General features: G+C 38.1%; 1 pseudogene; it reads right to left on the bottom strand.

The window, feature by feature from the left end:
• Nucleotides 1–1,087: 1,087 nt before the first annotated feature.
• On the bottom strand, nt 1,088–1,338 carry LOC105077740 (diphthamide biosynthesis protein 3-like; annotated as a pseudogene).
• Between the last annotated feature and the right edge of the window lie 21,661 nt (nt 1,339–22,999).

Here is a 22,999-nt window from a genome sequence, read left to right as displayed (position 1 = left end):
TAACAAATGAGAAAAAGTCCCCTTGAGTCTTTTTTTTTTTTTTGATAAATGTAATTAAATGTGATAATTTTTCAAAGTTACAGCTACTATAAATATACTTCTCATTCAAAATTAAAATTTGTGTGTATTTATATATTAGTGAATACTTTCCCTTTGAGAAATTACCCTAAGATACAGTTTCAGTTTATATGAGTTTCATCTCTTCTGATAAATCAGCACTTTTCAACAGTTCGTGAAGAAACTTAGGTTTAAGAGATTGCCTAGAATCAAAAGTTTCCATATCACATCTTTAACATACTTTACCTTGTCAGGTAACTCAAAGCCCTGAAGAGTCACTTTTTTTTGCCAGCTGATTCTCCATTCTTCTATTTTCACAAAAACATTTTAAAAAATGACTAATTTGTGCCTGCTCCCTTCAAAATCTTCCAACAGAGGCATCTAAATACTGCCAAATTAAAACCTAAAAGCTTTATTATTTTATGGAGAAAATATCATATAGATGAAGAAATCTTTTTTTTTTTTTTAAAGGACCTATATTTCTCACTGGCCCCTAAAGGGAGGTCTTCTCTGTTAGCAAAGCCATGATTCCAATAGACTGAAAGACAGACACAGTCCGAGTTAAAGGGCCAGTGCAGAGGACAGGAGCGCAGATATGCACCTAGCCTCCCTCACAGGTTGAATAAGAAAGCTGAAAGGTCTGTCGAAGGCAAGCTTTAAGGTAAAACAAAGAAACCAAAGTCTCCCTCACTTTATGTTCTATAATGAAGTAATTAGGTGTAAGATATTAAAATCATGACACTAAGAGAAGCAAAGCACTATTTTGAGGTTATCTTCCTTTCAGTTCAGATGGAAAATTAAGATCACTTCCAATTCAAAGTTCTAAACACTAAATACAGGTATGCCCTGTTGTGACCTCACTTCCTTGATTAAAGACAAACTCAGCAGTCGATGGAAAGAATCCACACTCCATTGGAACAGCAAACCACACAAAACAGTTGTCCCCATAAAAAAGCCAGTAGCTTTGCATTTGATTTTTCCATCTTGGCTTATTTCCAGCTGTTCAGAATTTGGATTCCCAAAGTTTTCTTCAGCAGTTAACTAATTCTTTGTTGGTAGAAGGGTCTGGGACTGTTTCTCCACACATAAAGGATGATCTTTGTCATAAATCAGTGTTATAATGAAAGAGCAGCTAAGATACATTGCCACATCTTCCCCATTCTCCAAATCTTTGCTGGTGATAGAGAAGTCATCCCCACACAAGCAAGGACAGAAATACATCTCTGAGTCCTCATCATGTTGGAATTCCTCAATCTCCACCTCGTCGCGAAACACTGCCATCAACACTGAGGCCGACAAAGGGCTGTCACTCCCTCCAACCCCTCTGAGTGACACCACCTGGTTGATCTGACCACCCCAGCAGGGGCCAAGCGATGAGGTATAAATATAAACAGAGTTATGAATGACCAAATAGATGTATAAACTAAGAATTATACAATCATCCATTCACTATTTACCTTTTTAAAAAATATTTTGCTAAGCTGCAAATGTTACAAGAAAGCTTTCACTTTATTAACAAACATGTATAAGGCAAAATACATCTGCCTTTCCATGTTTTCTGGCAGTAAAGCCAAAACAATTAATTAAGAACAACTAAGAAAACTTCATGGTTTAAAATTGTGTATATTCATAAAGAGCAAAGTCAAGTCACATCTCCCTGAAATTGAAATCTCATATTAATAATTAGTTCAGGACCAGTCATCCTTACTCCTTTTCTCATATACTGTTGCTAAATCATGCTGTCTCCACCTTTTATTTCAGCTAGTTAATCTTTTGGATACTGGTTGTGACCTTAGAATTAACCCAATTAAATTTAATTTTGTATGATTTGGCCCATCATTCTAGCTTGCCCTCATTCTTTGCAATGCTGGCTCTGCCATCCAACTGTGTGATCTCCCCTTTAGCTTTGGACCATGCATAGGCTTGTGTGCATATTCTGACAGTGTGCCTTTCACTTGTGCACTAGGACTGGGTTCCTTGGAACTACAGAAACAAAATGCAGATGTCATAAGAATAGAACTTACAAAGTGTAACTATTAAATAATGCTTTGAGTACTGGCAATGTAATTAGAATATTTGTATAGCTTCTCAAGATTTGTGCTTTCATTTTTTTCTCCAAGCTTTATTGAGATACTATTGAAAAATAACTTTGTATAATTTTAGGGGTGTACAACATGATAATTTGATGTACAAATATATTGTGAGATGATTAGCACAATAAGATTAGTTAACACAAGATTTGTGCTTTTCAATGCATTTATTCTGGCAAGTTTGCTTTAAAGTTATTTAAGCTAACATATCTGCCTCATTTATTGATATGCCAGTCAGCCAATGTATCATCAAGAGACAATCTACTCAGGATGGTATAGTAACTGTGAAGTCTAATAATAGGTAAGTAAAAAATGAATAAATAAATGATAAGAGAGCCCAGCCTCAGTGGTAACAAAGGCCATTAATACTTGGAATCAGTTCAAGAGGTGAAACCAGAGCACTGGCTGTGAGCTCACAGCCATCAGGGAGGGGACACTGCACATTCAACACGAAGGCAGGCTCGGAGGGGACACAGCTAATGCAGGAAGATCTTCACAAGAGAGTCTTAGCTAAGGAGATGAAAGTAGAAACGCGAAGTAAGAGAGGAATTAGAGCTGAAGACTGGGCAGGATGATCAAAGAAAGAACCAGACAGAATGTGTGAGCCATCCTGAATTCCTGTGATATAAACAGGCAGTTGTTAGGGAATCTAATCCATCAAAACTAATTAAGAAAAACAGCAGAGTATTTTCAGGCCACCAGCTCTTTAATACATGTTCAGTAATTTATCTGAAAAGTGAAGACTTGATCTTACACTGGATATGACCTACAAGAGCCCTCAGCGGGTGGAGAATGTTGTAGGCTCTCAAAGTCCCAGCAGTGTCAGCTGAAGATAGGCAGCAGGGTCACCTGGTACAAACATACCACTAAGTTCATACCTTCAGCTGAGTGGCTCCTAACACACAATTTTTAGTTTAAAAAAAACAGATGGTGTTAATTTCATTTTATTTAATTTTATATATCTAAAAAGTATCACTTAAACATACAATCAATATAAATATGGTATTTTACATTTTTTCATACTGTGTTAAAATGCTGTGTGTATTTATGCTGATGCCCCTACCAGTTTGGACTAGCCACATTTCATATGCTAAATACCAACATGTGGCTCATAGCTACAACTGGACAGTGCAGAGCTAACATGTCTATTATATTCTTCAATTGATATGTGAGAAAACAAAAATAATGACAACTAATTTTTGTAAATCACAATACAGTCTAAGAATTGTAATCTCCTCAGATCCAAAACAATAACTTATGGTGTCGGTATGACAAATATAACCTCTAGCTGACAAGTTAGAGAAATAATAACTTAACATCTTCATAAGTTAGGACCACAATCATAGTAATAAAAGTGAACCCAAATTTTCTTCTATTGAGAAATTAGGCTGCCTCAGAATGATTAAATAAATTACCAAAGGCTAGCTAGCATGTCAACTGCAGAATATGAGTTAAAATCTGGGCCACTTTTCTCCCAAATCAATGCTCTCATGACTACAACAACAATGCAGAGGCCCTCAGGCTTACATATACAAATATCTGAAGGCTCTCTTTCCCTGCAATTGGTCTGAAAGTCAACAGTAATCACATTACTAAACTTTGGGTTCTTCCTTGAACTACTGACCAAGGGCTATTCGAAGGTGCGATGTAATTCTTTAGCCCTCTCTTCTCACTTTTGTGACATAATTGTCACAGGAGTGTTTTAATGGGTTCTTACTATTTTTATGGCAAGAAGAGGCACCTTCAATTTGTAGAGGTAAGATTTGACACAAATTGTTAAAAGTATCTTTTTTGGTAGTAACATGCACATGACTAAGCATAATGTGATCCCATTTTATAAAATAATCAATGACAAAGTATTCCTCTATAATTATATTTTTGAATAAATATAACATATATGTAGCATACGCTTTATAATTGTAATAGCTTGCAGAAGACAACACAGCAGGTTATTACCTTGGGGTTGGAAGGACTATGTGGTAGAGGGTAAGGAACAAGTACAAAAGAGAGAGGCAAATGCAAAGTGAGAAAGGGAAAAAAACTGCATCTATAATATGACTCTGCTTATGTAAAATACAGGTTTATATATATGCATACAGATACATACGTATGTTGGGTGCATACATACATATACTACATATACATGAAAATATATGTATTTTTAAATGATCTCTTTACAGTCATGTCATATGAATAGTTTACAGCTGATAGCTAGGTACCAAGATGATTGATCAGCTTTTAAAATCTGAAGCAGAGACTTGACAATTTGATTGCTGGGATTTTAGGAATATAAATTTTTTTAGTATATACCATATAATTCAATAACTATTCTGAAAGATTCGACAGACTGAAATAGCAATCAGGAGAATATTTATTGATCCTTCACTGCGTGCCAGGTACTGGGGCTAGGGTTACAACAGTGAACACGACCAAGTCTCTTTCCTCAAAGAGTTTACATTCTGATGTGGGGGAGCAGACAGTAAGTAAACACAGAAAATTTAATTACGATAAATTCAGAAACTTTTAAATGAGCTGAGTAAACATAGTGACAATTTGGTCTAGATTCGTACCACTGAAAATAGTGAGATGTGGTCAGATTCAGAATATAGTTTGGAAATACAGGCAATTGGACTTGCTGGTGGATTTGATGTGGGCGATGAAGGGAAGAGAAGATTTAAGAATAATCTCCATGTTTTTGGCCTGAACAACCATTGAGTGGATGATACAATTTACTGATATGTGGAAGGACTGTGAAAGGACAGTTTCTTTTTATTTTGTGAGAAAATCAAGAGTTCTGTCTTAACCTAGTTAGGTTAGAGAAGTTTAAAAGACACCCAAGTGAAAATGTTGAGGAGGCAGTCAGATGTATGAGTCCGATGCTCAGGACAGAGTTCAGGGTGGAGATGAAAATTTGGGAGCCATTAGCACTTAGATGCAATGCAATAAACAGGCTATCCTGAGAAATGTGTTGCCAGAGTAGACTGGAGGGCTGAAAAAATTAACTCTGGGGCACTCTAACATTTAGAGATGTGCTAAAGAAATGGAGATGACAAACCTAAGAACAATTTGAGAAAGCAAACTGACCAAGAACACAAGCCAAGAGCAACAGATGAGGAAGGCAGAGTATGTGGCTATAAAGACAGGCAGGTGGTAGAAAAATTAGATATATCTTGTTGATCGCATTTATTTTTCTCTAGGAAAGATAAGGCCAATTCATCGATTGAGAGTAATAAAAAATAAACAGTATTTTGAGGTTGGAGGGGAGAAGAGAAGGTGTCAAATAGTCATCTAATAAGGATGAAGGGGGTACCAAAACAGACATATAGACCAATGGAACAGAATAGAGAGCCCAGAAATGAACCCACAAACTTTTGGTCAACTCATCTTCGACAAAGGAGGCAAGAATATACAATGGAATAAAGACAGTCTCTTCAGCAAATGGTGTTGGAAAAACTGGACAGCAACATGTAAAACAATGAAGCTAGAACACTCCCTTACACCATATACAAAAATCAACTCAAAATGGATTAAAGACTTAAACATAAGACAAGATACAATAAACCTCCTAGGGGAAAACATAGGCAAAACATTATCTGACATACATTTCAAAAATTTTCTCCTAGAAGAAATAAAAGCAAGAATAAACAAATGGGACCTAATGAAACTTACAAGCTTCTGCACAGCAAAGGAAACCAGAAATAAAACAAGAAGAAAACCTACGGAATGGGAGAACATTTTTGCAAGTGAAACCGACAAAGGCTTGATCTCCAGAATATATAAGCAGCTCATACGACTCAATAAGAAAAAAATAAACAACCCAATCCAAAAATGGGCAGAAGACCTAAACAAGCAATTCTCCAAGGAAGATATACAAATGATCAAAAAGCACATGAAAAAATGCTCAATATCACTAATTATCAGAGAAATGCAAATCAAAACTACAATGAGGTATCACCTCACACCAGTCAGAATGGCCGTCATTCAAAAATCCACAAATGACAAATGCTGGAGAGGCTGTGGAGAAAGGGGAACCCTCCTACACTGCTGGTGGGAATGCAGTTTGGTGCAGCCACTATGGAAAATAGTGTGGAGATTCCTCAAAAAACTAGGAATAGACTTACCATATGACCCAGGAATCCCACTCCTGGGCTTGTATCCAGAAGGAAATCTACTTCAGGATGACACCTGCACCCCAATGTTCATAGCAGCACTATTTACAATAGCCAAAACATGGAAACAGACTAAATGTCCATCAACAGGTGACTGGATAAAGAAGATGTGGTATATTTATACAATGGAATACTACTCAGCCATAAAAACCGACAACATAATGCCATTTGCAGCAACATGGATGCTCCTGGAGAATGTCATTCTAAGTGAAGTAAGCCAGAATGAGAAAGAAAAATACCATATGAGATCGCTCATATGTGGAATCTAAAAAACAAAACCAAAAACAAACAAACAAACAAAAACAAAGCGTAAATACAGGACAGAAATAGACTCACAGACAGAGAATACAGACTTGTGGTTACCAGGGGGGTGGAGGGTGGGAAGGGATAGACTGGGATTTCAAAATTGTAGAATAGATAAACAAGATTACACTGTATAGCACAGGGAAATATACACAAAATGTTATGATAACTCACAGAGAAAAAAATGTGACAATGAGTGTGTATATGTCCATGAATGACTGAAAAATTGTGCTGAACACTGGAATTTGACACAACATTGTAAAATGATTATAAATCAATAAAAAATGTTAAAAAAAATAAATAAACAAACCACGATGAGCCTGAGAATAAAAGAAGATTAAATGTAAAAAAAAGGATGAAGGGGAATTTACTAGAAAAGGAAAATAGGATTTTCTGACAGTGTTCAGTGCTTTTGAGATCTGGGGTTATAACTCTGAAGTGAGGCTGGCCAGCATCACAGTGTGACTGTTATCCAGCGCTGTTTAGCTGCTCTCGTATGCGGCCAGGGTGCTCAAGTAACCGGGCTTAAGGAGGGCTGAAGTTTGGTCAAGTGCACACAATAGAGGGGGTCAGGAAGTCAAGAGAGTCAAAGATGTGAGCAAGGGAATGGTGTGGTGTCAAGCAAGGGCTCTAAGTTGGGTAAAAGGGGGAGGAAGGACATTAAGGGTTACAAACAGCAAAAATGTGGAGACTCCGTTGATAAGAAGTCTTAAAGAGGTAGAATTACCAAAGTAGGGGTACAAGAGTTGAGAGTTAGTAGGTTGGGAGGTAAAGTCAGAGAGGAAAGTGGGGCTTGGAGGTGGTGCAGTTAGTGGTGATACCCGGTGTGGATACAACTGTATGCAGGAGTCAGGAAGTTAGAGAGGAGGGAGACATTCCCAGAGCTAAGAAAGTCCAAAGCAGCTGAGTACAGCAACAAGAGCAGTGGAAGAGACACAGGATCAAGCCGCGGAGTGAGAGGAAGCAGCTGCATGGGAGGTAGCCGTAAAATCTGAAGTCTCGAGCTACAGAAGAACCAGGGGTTCACAAGGAGAGAGAGAGGAAGGTTTGTAGGCAGTGAAGAAGAGTAAGAGGACATCTCTTTACCTCCAGGCCCTGCCGATCACACTGAGTATGAGAGAAAACACAGCTGCCCCTGGAGTGACTGCAAAGGAAGTGGCGTTGGTACAAGCTAGTGTCACCTGAACAAGTAGGTGACAGGAAGAATCAGACAAGAGGTAGAGGATGTTGTGCAGTTTCCAGACAACAGACTCTGGGTTCCTGAGGGCCGAGTGGGAGATTCAGATGAGCAGGAGAGGCACGAGAGGGCACGAGACCAGGGTATATCCTGAGGAATAAGAGGAGAACTGTTTTGAAATGATGAATAATCTGGGAGGCCTCATCTTTTAATGGTAAAACTTAAGATAAGCAGGGATGGAAGGCTTGAGGGAACTGGCCCTGAGGCTCTGGGAGCCCTCAGCTCCACGAGGAGAGACACTGGCTTCCGGGAACACTCGGGTTCCCGCCCACAGCTCGGGACGTAAAGTCATGCCTTCAGGTTCTGGCTGTCCTTTTGTAGTAAGTGCTGTCTTCTCCTCATCAAAAGAGCCAAGGACTAGGTTGAAAACTAAACAAGGCACTAACCCAGGGCCTGAGAGGCTGAACTAGATGTAAGGAAATATTCATGTACTCCCTCCAGCACATGCCTATTATGACCAACTTGTTGCTAATTTCCTGGACATTGATTACTGCTTTTATCTAAAATCTTTACATTCTCAAATGCAAAAATACGTATCAGAAACTTGGGGGCGGGTATAGCTTAGGGGAAGGGTATAGCTCAGTGGTAGAGTGTGTGCCTAGCATGCACACGATCCTGGGTTCAATCCCCAGTACTTCCATTAAAATAAATAAGTCAATAAATAAACCTAATTACCTCCCCCCACCAAAAATCAAACAAACAAACAAACAAAATACTTGGAATAGTGTTTACAAGAGCACCAGAGCAGCCTCACTGGGACAAATACAAAAGGAAAATATTAAAAAAAAAAAAAAAACTTTTTAAATTTGAAAAGGAGGCAAAAAAAAATACAGTAAGTGACAGAAAGAAAAGGAAATAGAGAAAGATATAAAATGCATATTTTGATTAAGTAAATAATTTCCTTTCATAAAAAAATTAAATTGATCATTAGTTCTATGTATTTTAAATGACACGATGAGAGCTCCTGTATTTACGTGAAACAAATTAGTTTTCCAAATATGAAGGTCACTCATTTCAATAGCTGAATTTTCTGACTTCTTCCAATTATCAGAGCAATGCATGTGGAAAGTAAATAATAAAGTCCCGTTATGGTAATGCTATAACGTATTACAGGAAAAGAGAGAAAGAAGTCTCTTGGGAAAGTCAAGCAGCCTAATTAAATATTACACTTGTGCTACTGTCTAGGCATTTTTTTTATTTGGAAATGAGAAAACTAGCTCGAAAGGCAGTTTGTTTTCTAAATATGATTTTATACAACAATTGCCAAATAATTATATTTATAGTGGTACATGCTCATCCAAATGTCCTTAAGCTGGAGAAGCCCACCATCTGCCCTGCACACCATTTGGAATCAGAATAGCTATTTGTGAGTCATAATGACCAAAGGCTTCTGGCCACACACTGCCAGGCTCACCCCCTCACTCCTGCTGTTAACAGGCAGGCTGATGACACCAGAACTAATTCCTCCAGGAGTCACAAAGGACTTGATATCCTTAAAACAGTCAATAGTTTGGGTCTTAGAGGATATTCACATTGTGACACGCACAAATATACACACACCTAGTTTTTTCTATAAATAAAACTTGAAAGGAAATTTAGTATGTCAATAGTTAGTTCTAGGATATTGTTCTCTTGCAGCATTAAGCCAAGCATGTTTCTCATAAGCTAAGTTTATTACAGCTCAGGCAATACCCAATTTCAAAAAGCAGTAGTCCATCTATTATGTGAAACAAACTAGGGTAGATTCTTTATTTAAAAACTCAGGAAGTTCACCATCTTTTAAAGGAGACAGATACAATCCAAATAATTATGAAATTGTGATTGCAATCACCTGAGCATTCTATAAAAGTGTATTAACTGGTCTTCAAGTGGACCAGCATTATTACTGGGCTAGAAAAATTGAATGCAATAATAAATGTGAACTGATTGTTGAAAGGGCAGATCCCACTCAAGCTGTGTAGGGTAGAGGGTATTTTAAGTATATCCTCAAAGAATCTTAAGTCAAGTTGGGATTCCTATGATTAAGAATTGAACTTGAAAAGCCAGTCACAATCACACACTCCATCAGGCAGCATTCACACAAGCATTAACATAGTCTTTACTTCTTTTCTCTGCATCTTCCCTCACCATGACTGCATGTGGCCAACAAGTCCACAGGTCCCAAGTCTACATGATCTCCTGGGTCCAGTGCCTACCAGTTTGTTTGAATCAAGCTCTGTTTCCCAGCTCCAAATTCCAAGCTTGGCCTGGGTCAGATGTCCGTCTATGATCCAGTTAGCCACAGCATGATGGATGAAGTCATGTGGTATATAAGGCTACCCCTTCCAGGGACTAGAGGAAGACAGATTCCCCAAGGAAAGGGTGTGTGTAGGGAAAGGATGATTGGCATCTCTACCACAAAGGCATTCATTATTCATGGTCCCACATGTCCCAGCCTTTGCACTTGGACAGCTCCCAACACACCACAGCATATGCCAACAATTATCTCAGGGGTGGACACACTGTGGTATCAGCCAGCCTTGGCATTGCCTTGAGAGTGTAAGTAATAAAACACCTCCATCATACGACTGTGTGTTAATTAGCATGTGTGAGGTCACAGAAGGTTCTCTTGAGGACTCTTGGTAGTAGTATAAAATTCTTGCCACATTCCCTGTAATTATCCCAATGGGAAGTCAAATATCCCACATTCATAAGTCAGGCTTCTTAAAGCAAAAAAGAAAAAATAAGTAACTTTACTACAAGAAGAAGAAATCACACACAGTTACCCATATACAGAATAAAAACAGATGGGTTTGCATGGATTAGTGAGTGGCTTCCTATGCTCTTTGTGAGTATTTCTGCTCAGCCACTTGAGGTCAGTGTTTCTTCCTATCATTCTGAAGTCTGCATTCTCTCAAAACCCAAAATATTTCTACATCTGATCCAAGTTGACTTTCCTTTTCCTGTCCCTCTTGATCTCTGCTGTGTTTGACAATTCCAGCTAGTGTCTTTTCTGATTTCCAGATCCTCACACAGATCCCCAAGTTCTCCTTGAGCCATTATTTCTGGGGTCCAGAGCCATCTCTCTTTACTATATAAACCAATCATAATTCCCCTGTTCACTATCAGCTCCTATTTCTATTGGTATATATTACCAATATACACCAACAAGAACCCTGTAGGTAATTAAGCACCTGATTTTACTGGTCTGGATAGTAATTTCAATGGAGAAAATTCATATTTTGTCCTTAATTTATTGATACTCAGTGTTGGCTCTGAAAGTATTTTGTTACAACAAACGTGAGCATCACATTCTACTCTTCTTCCTGAACATTCAAGCAACAAGACCCTTTAAACTATTGGACCAAATGAAAGAATAAAAAGACAAAAGATCTTTTTTTTCTAAATAGACATAGGTCATAAAAAATATGTGAGAATAAATAATAGATATGATATCAAGAAATGGCAACTAAGGAAATAGTTACTTTCATACATTTCAAAGCAATGCTATTTATTCAGCAGTTCAAATAATCATGATTTAAAGGAGAGCAGAGTCCACTTATTCATAAACACCATTTCTAAATGCCTACCTTACACAGATGCTATGCAAGAACAAATTAAAGTTTAAAATCCTATCCCTTCGGAACTTTAGAGTCTAATGGAGAAGGAAATGCATATTAAGGAGAAATAATCACTCTCAACTTTTAGGGACCCTGAACACATTCTATAACATTTTAACCAGCTAAAAGCATTATGCCTTTTTTCTCCCCACTTGATTGATAACATAGCTAAGCATAGAATTCCAGATTGGAAAACATTTCAATTAGAATTTTGAACATGTCACTCCATTATCTCCTAGCATCCAGTGTTGCTCATGAGAAGACATCTGCAATTTTAAATTCTGGTCAATTTTTTTTCCTCAACAGAAACTTCTGGGAGTTTCTCTTTGTTCCCAGTGTTTTGAAGTTTCATAATGATGTATCATAACATGAATCCTTTCCTCATCCTTTGTTCTCAGTGGTCCCTATCAATCTGGCAATTTGTATCTTTCAAATAAAATATATTTTCCTGATATATAACCCCAATTGTTTATTCCCCCCATCTTCTCTTTTCTGTTTATTCTATTATCTGGACAGAGGATCTCTTGAACTTACTTTAAAATAGTTGAGAAAGTATAAGTATAAGTATCTCAACCTCTTTGTTTTATTCATAAAATTTCCTCAAATATACCTTTCATTTTATTGAATTTTTAATTTCTGATTCCATAGTTTTTATTTCTAAGAATTCTAGTTTGTCTACTCAATGCCCTTTTTTTGTTTCATGTAAGGAATATATTTTCCCCTCTATTTAGGGATATTAATTACAGCTTTCTTATTTTTCTTTGCTCTTTACATTTTTTTTCCCCTGTGTTCTTTACTTATACTTATTCGTGTTGGCCTCTGCACGTTAAGAAGCTGCCTCAAATGTCTATCAATCCTTGCTTGCCTGTTCTTTTTAAGCATGAGACACTAAAAGGCTGAGAGGATGTTCTGTGTGTAGGTGGGACTTGCTGACTGCTTCACTGATGTGGGTCAGTGGTGCCATTTCACGGGGCCTCCAACAGGCAACATCTGTAGACATCTTCCCTTGGACTGCTAAATTTCACCAGAGGGAAACCCTCCAATTCACCTACGAGTCCGGCAGTATTATCAGAGCTGATTTAGGAAATGAGGGGAAGGGAATGCCATTGTACAGTATGTAGATTTTAATTTAATATATTTGTTTTCTGTATGTTTCCCCTGCTTTCAGTTGAGCCTAAGTCCAGAGTCTGTTTGATTCAAAGTCTGTGGAAATTAAACCTCTCATTTGCTATGAGCATGGAGAAGGGGCTCAGCAAACTGCTGGAGGGGACCAAGGGACCTAACTGTTTTTATACAGACTTTCAACCAATCCTCATATTTTCACCCCTTCTTGTACCCACTCTCTCTTTTCAACACAAGTACCTGAAATTCCTAAGCCTTTCTAGGGCTTGTGGCAGACTAAGCTGACCTCTGTGTTTCCTTCACTGCTAGCTTGGATGGCAGATTCCTCTTGTCTTCTTCATCTGTTATTATTCATATATATAGGTAATATAAAGATGGTCATAAATTTTTTTGCCTCATTTGTTCTATAGAGACTATTACTTTGACAAATAAAATATAGCAGAAATGGAACAGTGCCAGTTGTCGGACCCAGGCCTTACAGAGTGACGTCTCCATATCTGGTCTCTTGGACATTCATGGTAGGTGCTCTGAGGTAAACAATCCAACCGCCCTGCAGGAGAGGCAACATGGAAGGCCCAACTGAGACCACATGGCAAAGGAAAGAGACCCAGCTGAGCTTTAGCTGCCACTGCTAAGGTGCATGAGTAAAGTACCTTGGCTAGTCCAGATCAGCCCTGCTGCCAGATAAATACCCTTGAGAGATCACAGTCATGCTACATGAAATGGAAAAATCACCCAACTGAACCCTGCCCAAATTTTTGAGCATAAAAAATTGTGAAGTGTGATAAAACAGTTGTTGTTTTAATCCATTAACTTCTGAGATAGTTAATAGCTCTGCAGCCATAGATAACCAGAACAATCTGCTTTCCCCTTCCAAACTATCTTGTAGTTTTCCCTTCTCCTGGTCTTCTTGTCCTGGGGGCTTATGACTTTTGTTTATAATTTCAACAGAGTTTTCAGTGGAGGTAACAGTGAATGCATATATACTATCTACCATGCTTACAGGGAAGTTGCCTCATTTATTCTTTCATCTCTTTTATATTCTAAAGTCTGACTTATTTTTGATATATTTCATCGTCAGGTTTTTGTTAGATTTTTTTAAATCTGAAGGGAAATTCTGACGACATAAGCTATCCCTTCCATTAATTATACTTCCACAAACAAAATTCTGATAAAACAATTACATTCCTTCTGGTCTACCAACACATCTGCAATACTAAGATTGAGCTATATTTCTAATAAAGTTTAGCATTCATTATTTTTCCCTAAAAAGCCTATGACAGATAACAGCAATGAATTTAATGCCACATGTCAACTCATTTTACAGAACTAAAGAGACTGTCCTTTTTGAAAATCTAGTTATAGAAATGTCTAATCTCATCTTTTAGCCCTATTCCTAACAGGATCCATCAGCACATGGTAAAAATTGGATCAAACGCATGCTTTCTGACATGCACTAGCAGCCAGCAAGCTCATGCATTCGTGTGTGAAATACACCCAGCATTTCAAATAGACAGAGATGCCACTTGAGAAGGAAACACACCAGTGACTGGGATCCCAATCACTCCTGCACCCCAACCCAAATTGTAACACGTGATCCTCTTTAGGAGCAGGACATTAGGTGGGAGTATAACCAATAACAGATGCTCTGACTGCTATTTCCCTGGAAGTAGGCATGCCACTGACATATGGCTAAACAGCAATTACAGTGATTTAGGGATTTATACGAGTCAGTGACTCCTGCTACCATAAGCCTGATTGTAACAGAGAATCAGGGAGTCGGGGAAGAGGAAGGAAGGATAACCCTAGATTTGTCTGTATTTCTAGGTGGGTGCTCAATAGACATCAGTTCCCTGCCCTATTCTTTTGTCCCCGGCGTGGAGCTATCTGATGAACCCCATAAATGGAGCCAATTCAAGAAAAGGGAAAAAACAATGATTCTGGAGAGTGTGCTGTAGTCCAGAGCTTCTCAAATACACTGTGCATACAAATCACCTAGGACTTGATCAAAATGCAGATTCTCATTCAGTGGATCTCATTGGTGCTGAGATTCTCCACTTCTAACAAGATCGAAAGTTATGCGAGGGCTGCAGGTCCACAGAACACACTTTGATAAGTAAGACCATAGCCAGTTGTTTACACATCTCTTTTCCCTCAATAAATTTCAGAACTTATCCTCCCAGTGTACCAACAAAATTCAAAAAAGGTTTTGCTGAAAGTTTAGGGCAAAATACCACAGCATAGCATCTCAAAAACTAAACGTGTATGTATCCCTAAATATCTTAGTTTTTTTAATTGAAGTACAGTCAATTACAATGTGTCAATCTCTAGTGTACAGTACAATGTCCCAGTCATGCATATACACACATTATTATTTTGATATGCTTTTTTGAGCTTTATAAAAATGTTATCATCTAGGATATAATCTTCTGAGACTTGCTTTTTTCCTTCATGTTTGTAAAATGTCCATACAGTCACAACTCAACAATAAAGATAACGTTCTGATTCTTAGGCTGGCTGATAAGTCCACAAGTGTTCATTTTATTATTATAGTTCAAAAATTAAACATCACTATATGTTCTTTTATATGTACCAAGAATTACTTTCTAAAAAACATTTTAACTAAACAGTTGGTACTGCCATTGTTAAAATGCCTACAGAAATGTCTTATTTCTGATCATCCCTTCCACAGAGTCCCATTGAAGATCACATTATCGGATTCCAATCTCCCTCCCTCTCTCCTCTCATTTGCTTTCCTTTAATTAAAGCTCTTAACCTTTCAATCCCTATTACTGATTTTTTCTACATAACATTAACTTGTGACAGACAGTCCCAATATCTCAGCAGTTTTATACAATAATACAATATTCTTGCTCTTATTAAATTCAGAGCTAAAGTTCCCAGCCAGGAGATCTCCTGGGCAGCTCCTCTAAGCAGCAGTCGACTCAAGATCAGGATATTTCCATTGTGTGTTCCACCGTCTCAAAAGCCTTCCTTTCCTGCTATGTGGTTAGGGGGAAAATTGAGGAAGATTGCATAGGGACTTTTATGGCCAGGACTGGAAGTGGTATATATCACTTCCACTCACATTCCATCGGAAGACCTCAGTGACACAGTCCCTAAACTCAAGGGGATAATGGGAAATATGTTTTCTTGTGTGCCCGGGGTAAAAGTAAAATAATTTCATGAACTAAAATAAAAAAAATTACTCGTGTTCCCTGCCACCATGCATAAGTGCTTAAAAGCTAAATTCTTGGTAAAATTCATGAAATGAATTGTTATGGGTAGTTATCCATGAAAAGGAAAATAATTTGACTTCATACACCTGGCTCCTGAGTAGCTGCAAAATATTTTGAAGCTCCATTTTGTTTTATTGGTTAAAAAAATTTGCCTATATACCTCTTAAATATTTCAAGTTCAGTTCCAGAACTGCAATAAAGCAAATATCACAATAAAATGAGTCACATGAGTGTTTTGGTTTTCCAGTGCATATAAAGTATGTTACACTATACTGTAGTCTATTAAGTGTACAATAGCATCATGTCTAAAAAAAACAAAGCAAATACCTTAATTAAAAATACTTTATTACCAAGAAATGTTAGTCATCATCTGCGACTTCAGCAAGTCATAATCTTTTTGCTGGTAGAGGGTTTGAAATACTGCAAGAATTACTAAAATGTGACACAGAGACATGAAATGAGCAAATACTGTTGAAAAAATGGCACTGATAGACTTGCTTGATGCAAGATTGGCACAAATCTTCAATTTGTAAAATTAAAAAAAATGCAGTATCTGTGAAGTGCAATAAAGCAAAGCACAATAAAATGAGGTATGCCTATCATTGAAACTCAATCAAATATTCATCGAGGACTACATTAGGGCCTTTGGGTAATACGAAAAGGAAATCATAATCCCTGTTTTCTGAAGGCTTATACTCCAGTTAGGAAGAAAAGGCACTAGCTGTGCAACGATTTATAATCTAAATATCAATTTTAAAATAACATAAGACTGATTGCCAAATGATTGTTGCAGATTTATGGAATGTAAGTTTGATAAGGAAATGGTAAATTATGGCTAGGGAAATTTGGAAGAGTTTAAAAAGTTACATAGATAGATAGATAGATAGACAGACAGACAGATAGATAGGTAGATGGATAGATATAAAAGAACCTTTTCTCCAAGAACTACAAGGCACTCTTGCAATGCACAGAAGACTACAGACAGAAATTAACATATTTTTATTTTATTAGCTTGACCTATGCTGCCATAGGCCCATTTATCCTGTGGCTCATCTCCTAGTATAGTTTATGCTCCAGTAAAAATAAGATACTATAATGTCCTACTCTAACTGTTATTCTTCCAGTTTATGTTTAAAATGCCCTTGGTAATAAGAAAACAGGCAGGTTCATTTATCCCTTAGGGCCTCTAAATTCAGTAGACAACATCCTGTATTGCCCTTAAAATTAATCACATCCTACAGTATCTCAAAATGAACTTTAGCAAATAATGCAGCTGTGATAAAATTTGCATACCAATCTACAGTGTATTCAAAGCTTCTATTTCCCCCATGTCAGCATTTCTCTCCTAAATGAGATTGTGTATATCTGATAAAAGCAAAGGTGAAGTGCACAGCAAGGAATGTCAGCCTTAATAAAAGGAACATATATGTGACTTTTTCTTGTCCTCTGGGACCACGGTAACAATGTTCAAGCAGATGGAGACACTGCAAGTTGCAGTTGCTATTTGGGGCAGGACACCTAGGTTATCTAGCAAGATCAGATTTTCTCTTACTGGCAGTTTCATAACAGGATGATGGATCCATTTAGAACTACTGAAGGGAAAAGTTGTGGCTCATGTTCATCAAAATCAATATCACTCCAAATTCTAAGACAGAGGGACTAGCCTAAGAAAAAAACCCAAAGGAAATCCACCCTAACCTTTCGCTGACCTCTCCCAGACCATGAGAACTCTTTTCTCCTGCTCCCCATTACAAGCACCTGATAGTCTCCAGTTCCCTTCCTCTATCAAAATGCTCCCTTAGAAAGAGGTCTGCCACTATCTGTATCCGAGTGATGTACTTTTCAAGGAGGAAGAAGGAAGAATGTAGAGCAGCTGCTGGGAACAATGTGGCTACAGATAGTGTCTCAGAGTAAAACTCTGGCCACGCACCGAGAAAGTACGCTTGATTCAGAGTAGAAGACTTTCATACTGAAACAAACACACAAACAGAGTAGAATCTACTTTTAAATTAATTCTAAACATATATTCTCAGATTAGGGCAGATTGGCTTCTGGATCCAAATCACTGTTACCTCCAACTCAGGTCTGGATGTATGTATTTATCTTACTCTACTCTGATGATACTTAGGTGGAAAAGTTTGAGAAGCACTGTCTTCATAATTGTACTATGTTTGGATCAATTTAATTTTCAGTCCACTCATTACTTTCCAGTGAGTCAAGAAGCAGATGTTGTTATTTACTTATCTTATATATAGGTAATGACTATGTGGCACAGGGAGCAATATTCAATACCTTGTAATAGTCTATAATGAAAAAGAATATGAAAAGAAAAGATTTCTATACATATAACTGAATCACTATACTGTATACCAGAAATTAATTCAACATTGTAAACCGACTATATTGCTATTACATAAGTAAATTAACTAACATCAAAAAAAGAGAGAGAAGGAGATCTGTGTAGAAAGCTCTCTTTTCCATAGAGCAATGCTTCTTGTCTTTTTTCTGCATGAAGCTGGGGATAAGACACCCTTCAATGAGTAATACAGAGATTGATTCTCAGCAGAATATCAGAATATTGGCAGAAAGTTAATTCTGATCTGCATGTAAAGTCTGCTCTCTGTAAGTGAAGTGCTGTACAATCATTAAGAAACTTACGTATGTTTTAGGTTGGGAAAAGGAAAGACAGTGAATAGTCCATTGTAACATAATACAACAATCAAAATTTATAGACCTTTGAAAAAACAATAAAATATGTCTGAAAATCAAAAGAATAAAAAAAAATTAAAGCAGACCCTGGGATGATTCCAATATTGGAATTAGCAGAAAGGTTCCCTTATAGTCTTCAGGCATCACCATTCCTGTCTCAACCCAGCCACAAATGAGTCATATGGGAGACCAGGAAACACAGCCTACACGGCTCAGACCCCAGCATACAACACAGAGCAGGGTATGAAGGAGAAGGAATCTGAGGACAGATAGTCTGGGACCAGTAAAGAAATCATACAGAAAAGAACTATAGAAAGAACATAGTTCTTTAGGTTTGGCAAGCGTGAAGTCAGGAACATTCTTACTAGCAGTAAGAGGACCACTGATGTGTCGTATCCCCACCACTAATGGTTTAAAAGGTAGAGAAAGGCCTGCGGTTTCTCATCTCCTCTGAACTGAATTTTTAAATTCCCTATAGATAGCATTGATCACCGGTAGCAGCACCTTAAAGAACAAGGGAGGCATCAGGCATGCATCCGTGTACTTTTCTTATGGACAAAATTTACACAGTGGTTTGCTAGGCAATCAAAGTGAAAGTAACCATGAGCCATTTCTATCATTGCTCTTTTGAGTCCTGATCTAATACCAACTTTCATACCCTTGCCTAGCTCAATTTCTCTCTTTACTGACCCTTCGCTACTCGTTTATTCGTTTGTTTTTCTCTTCCATCTTCACCTTGCCCGTTAGCTTTCTTCCTCCTTAAGACTTTGTCTTGTCAAATAAGAACTCTTCCTTGAACTGCATCTTGAAATTTCCTTCCTGTCTTGTCCTGATCCCTGCCATGCCAATGCTTCCCTTGGATATCATTCCACAGGCTCTCCTCTCACTGGTTTTCCTGGCCTCAAAGGTGGAGCAGACCACTTTTTAAAGACATCTGTATCAAAAGGGAAATAATAGTGCAATCAACCAACCACCTTAAGCTAAATTTCAGGAATTTCTGGCTTCGATGTGTTCTAAACAACTCACCCATTAAAAAAGAAGGACATTTTGTCATTTGTGACCCTTCATTCACTTTTTTTTTTCACTTCAAAAGCTAGAATTTTATAACTGGCAGAGACATTTCCATTACATCAAAAACAACAAAATACTTAGAAATAAACTTAACCAAAGAGGTTACCTATACTCTGAAAATCAAAATGACACAAAGAAATGGAAAGATTTCTTGTGCTCTTGGATTGGAAGAATCAACACTATCAAAATGGCCACACTACCCAAAGCAATCCACAGATCCAGTGCAACCCCCATCAAAATACTCATGACATTCCTCACAGAACTAGAACAAACAATTCTAAAATTTATAAGGAGCCACAAAAGACCCCGAACAGCCAAAGCAATCTTCTGCAGGTCTTTTTTTTTTTTTTTTTTTTTTTTCCCTCTTTCTTCTTTTTGTTCTCTTTTCTTATGGTTTGATGACTAGAGAAGTTCCTTTAACATTTGTTGTAAGGCTGGTTTGGTGGTGCTGGAATCTTTTAGCTTTTGTTTATCTGTGAAGCTTTTGATTTCTCCATCAAGTCTGAACTAAAGCTTGCTGGATAGAGTATTCTTGGTTGTAAAATTTCCCCTTACATCACTTTAAGTATGTTGTGCCACTCCCTTCTGGTCTGCTGAAAAATTAGCTGATAACCTTATGGGAGTTCCCTTGTATGTTATTTGTTGCTTTTCTCTTGCTAATTTTAATATTTTCTCCTTATCCTTAACTGCTGTCAATTTGATGACTGTGCCTTGGTGTGTTTCTCTTTGGGCTGATTTCTGTTTGGTACTCAGTGCTTCCTGGACTTGGGTGACTGTTTCCTTCCCCAAGTTGGGGAAGTTTTTGGTGATTATTTCTCCAAAAATTTTCTCAGGTCTTTTCTCTCTCTCTTCTCTTTCTGGGACCCCTCTAATGTGAATGTTAGTGAGCTTCACATTGTCCCAGAATTCTCTTAAATTATCCTCATTTCTTTTCAGTCTTTTTTCTTTTTTCTGTTCTGAAGTAGTGATTTCCCTAACCTGTCTTCTAGCTCACTGATCCGTTCTTCTGCCTCATTTAGTCTATTCTTGGTTCCTTCTAGTGTGTTATTCATTTCAGTGATTTTATTCTTCAACTCTGTTTGGGTAGTCTTTATATTTTCCTACTCTTTGCTAAAATCTTCACTCTGTACATCTATACTCCACTTGAGTTCTCTGAACATCTCGGCTATCATCACTTTAAACTCTTTCTCAGATAAATTGCCTATCTCCTCATCACTTATTTCTTCTTCTGGGATTTTATCTTGTGCCTTGGCCTGGAAGATATTCATTTGCCACCGCATATTGTCTCTTTCTATTTTTATTTTTAAGTAAGTTAGTTACATTTCTCAACCTTGGCAAGGTGACCCTCTGTGGGAGACGTCCTATGCGTCCCAGCAGTACACTCTTCTCTTGTCACCCAAGGGTCAGGGTCCAGCCAGTCCCAGTGTAGAGTCTGGCCTGTGTTTGTGGATTCCTTCCACAGCCTTTGGGATTGTTGTTTTCTTATTTCTAGTATCTGCCCCTGGTGGATGAGGCTGGACTACAGGCTTATGCAGGGTTCCTGGCAAGAGGAGCCAGTGCCTGCCCACTGCCGGGTGAAGCTTTGTCCTGGACCTCTGGTCGGTAAGGCCATGTCTAGAGGCCTTTGTGGCTTAGGAAGTCGGCTGTCGGGTGGGGCTGTGTTCTCACCCTGTAGGTTGTTTGGCCTGAGGCTTCCCTACAAGCTGTTGGGTGGGGCTAGGTCTTGGTGCTGATGATCCAAACAAGATGTCAGCCTCCAGGAAAGCTCATGTAGATGAACACTCCCAGAATGTCTACCACCAGCTTTTATGACCCCTGGGTGAGCCACAGCCATCCCCCATGTCCCAGACCCTCCAAATCCATCAGACAGGCCTGGCCCAGGTTCCTATGAAATTACTGCCTCAGCCCTTGGACCTGGTGCACATGAGTTTACGTGTACACTTCCCAAGTGAATGAAGTCTCTGTTTCCCCCAGTCCCATGGGGCTCCCTAAGCCAAGCCCCCCTAGCCTTCAAAACCAGATGTCCTGGGGTCTCCTTTCTTCCCAATGCCAGAACCCAAGCTCGGGAGCCTGACATGGGGCTTAGAGCTCTCACTCCTGGGGGAGGGCCTCTGCAACTTAACAAACTTTCAGCTTGTGGGTTGTCCACCTGGGGTGTAAGGGGCCCAATTATATTGCGAGCACGCCCATCCTACTGTCCTGTTATGGTTCCCTCTTTATGTTTTCAGTTGCAGGAGATCTTTTTGCTAGGTTCTAGTCTTTTTTTCAATGGTTGTTTAGCATTCAGTTGTGGTTTTGTTGTAGTCATGAGGAGAGGTGACCAGAAAATCTACATTTACTTCTTCACAAAACTCTCTCTGCTTTCTTCCTATGAGGTCTCCTGTGATTACATTTGGGGCCTACCCACATAATCCAAGGTGATCTTCCCATCTCCAGATCTGTAACTTAACCACATCTGCAAAATCCTTTTTACCATATAAGGTAACAGTCACAGGTTCCAGGGATTAGGACATGGATATCTTCGGCGGGGCCATTATTTGGCCTACCACAACCACTAGTATGTCATAAGAGAAAAATGCCAGGTGTCAATACCACCATGAAAGTACAATACTACAGTAACGATAAGAAAGTAACAAAAATAGTCAGTAAAACAGTTATTTTTTTAAAATAATTCTTTCATAATATTGATAAAGGCTTTTCATTGAATACATTTAAAGAGCTTCACAAATTTTTCATTAAACACCCAAGTGGGAAGGGCTTCATGAAAAGTCATTTTTCTTTTCACAGTTAGAAAAATCTCACCTCATCTACAAAAAGATTAACGCAACAATTTCTATGCAAACAAGGTTTAATTTAAATGAAACCATGGAGAAATCATAGTAGGTCAATACACACTGTCTAGAGTCCTAAAGATAATAACCTTTGTCCATGCCTTTGATTATAATTAATACAAAAATAAGGTGGATATTATCAAAGTAAAGGCCACCAAGTAGCAACAGAAAGTAAACAAAGTTTGTAAAATATCATTCAAAGATGTCTTTCAGAAAATTGTTTAGGTAGTCATATTTTGTTTTTAAACTATATTCTTATTCTTATAGTCGGTCAGCTTGTTGGCAAAATATAGGTGCAAATTTTCATAATGGCATTAAAAGATAGATTTCATTAGCAATATTACCTGGGCTTCTACAAGGTAAAATATGCACCCTCTGTAAGAACTTGTCTAGCACTGTGAATAACAATCATCTCCAGAGTCATAGGGCATATTCTGACTTAAGAGCTGTAGAACCTTTAACTCCTCTGTGCTTCAGCTTTTTCATCTATAAAGTAAGGACAGCACCTACAGCTTAAGGTCAATATGCAACTTAAATAATACAGAAAAAAAAATTACTTAGAGTAGTTTCTG

The sequence above is a fragment of the Camelus bactrianus genome, chromosome 2, assembly GCF_048773025.1.
Source record: "Camelus bactrianus isolate YW-2024 breed Bactrian camel chromosome 2, ASM4877302v1, whole genome shotgun sequence".
Classification (NCBI taxonomy): Eukaryota; Metazoa; Chordata; class Mammalia; order Artiodactyla; family Camelidae; genus Camelus; species Camelus bactrianus.
The sequence above is the reverse complement of the archived record's forward strand: the minus strand, read 5'-3'. Positions and strand labels throughout refer to the sequence as shown.